At 39.4% G+C, this 1527-nt stretch overlaps 1 pseudogene; it reads right to left on the reverse strand.

The window, feature by feature from the left end:
* Positions 1–282: 282 nt before the first annotated feature.
* On the reverse strand, positions 283–1211 carry LOC129557313 (olfactory receptor 4C16-like; annotated as a pseudogene).
* Between the last annotated feature and the right edge of the window lie 316 nt (positions 1212–1527).

Below are 1527 nucleotides of genomic sequence, written 5' to 3' on the forward strand. Positions count from 1 at the left end.
ATGCAAGGGAGGAAAACAGTAGATCAAAACTACAGCGATATTAGACAGACAAGAGAGGTAGAGACAGCAGTGAATAACTAAGACCGTGATCATGCTGTTGGTTCTACAGATATTTGACTCAATACTAACTCTCATGTTGTGGTCACATTGCCCGTTTTACTAAAGGAAATAATTTTCACCCTCTGAATTAGTATTATATTAACTCCACAATAAGAGGATATTATTGTCTACGAGCTTCTTTTAGATCAATCCAAACTATGAAGAAAACTTTGAAACTTCCAATCATTTTTTCTCATCTGAAATCAACTTCTTGCTCCATAACATCCTCATGGCATTTTTCACTTCTGCATTCCTTAGTGTATAAATCAGAGGGTTGATCAAAGGTGTTCCAATTGTATAAAACACAGTTATCATCTTATCCATGGAGAAGGTGGTTGCAGGGCAAGTGTATATAAACATGCAGGGAACAAAGAACAAGATGACCACAATGATGTGGGAGATGCAGATGGAGAGGGCTTTTTTTCCTCCCCTCAGCACTGGCTTCTCAGAGAATGCAAGATGATAGGATAGGAGAACATCAGCATGACAAAACTCACTGTACAGATGGCTCCACTGTTGGTCACCTAGAGTAGGTTGGTCACATAGGTGTCTGTACAGGCAAGTTTCAACAAAGGCTGCAAGTAACATAGATAATGATCAGTCATATTGGGAACACAGAAAGGTAAACTCAGGGCCAGAAAAATCTGAACTGAAGAATAAATACAGGACCCCACCCAGGCCACAGCCACCAACACACCACAGACTTGATGACTCATGATCGTGTAGTGCAAGGGCTTACAGATGGCCACATAGCGGTCAACAACCATGAGGACAAGGATTAAGATCTCCAGGCATCCAAAGAAATGAGATATAAAAATTCGGGTCATGCACTCGTTGAAAGAGATAGTAGCGTTCTTCAAAAGGGCATCAGCAATCATCCTAGGGGCTATGCATGTAGAGAAGCAGGTATCAGATAAAGATAAATGGAAAAGGAAGAAATACATCAGACTCCCAAGTGCCCTGCTGGTTTTGATAGTAGTAATAATCAGGAAGTTCCCCAACAAGGTCCCCAAATAGAAAATCAAGAAAGTGGTAAACACTACTTTTTTCCTAACAGGATCTTGTGTCACCCCAAGCAGAATAAACTCAGTCACATTATTATCTAGCTGCATGATCTTATCAATGCAGAGAAGGGGTGAGTGTTAAATGTTTTATCTGCAAAATGTAGAAAATAATTAATTCATGGTATGATGTGTGATTTTTAGGAATATTTTAAGTGAGATAAATATTCTTCATCATGGACATTTTAGTAGTGGTTTCTTTTTGTTTTTTTCCTTTTATTATTCATTTATTTTTACTTTACATTATTGTATTGGTTTTGCCATACATTGACATGAATCTGCCCTGGGTGTACATGTGTTCCCCATCTTGAACCCCCCTCCCACATCCCTCCCCATTCCATCCCTTTGGTTCATCCCAGTACACCAG

This window comes from Moschus berezovskii, chromosome 7, assembly GCF_049115385.1.
Source record: "Moschus berezovskii isolate FMDL1 chromosome 7, NW_MosBer_1.0, whole genome shotgun sequence".
In the NCBI taxonomy this organism is placed as follows: domain Eukaryota; kingdom Metazoa; phylum Chordata; class Mammalia; order Artiodactyla; family Moschidae; genus Moschus; species Moschus berezovskii.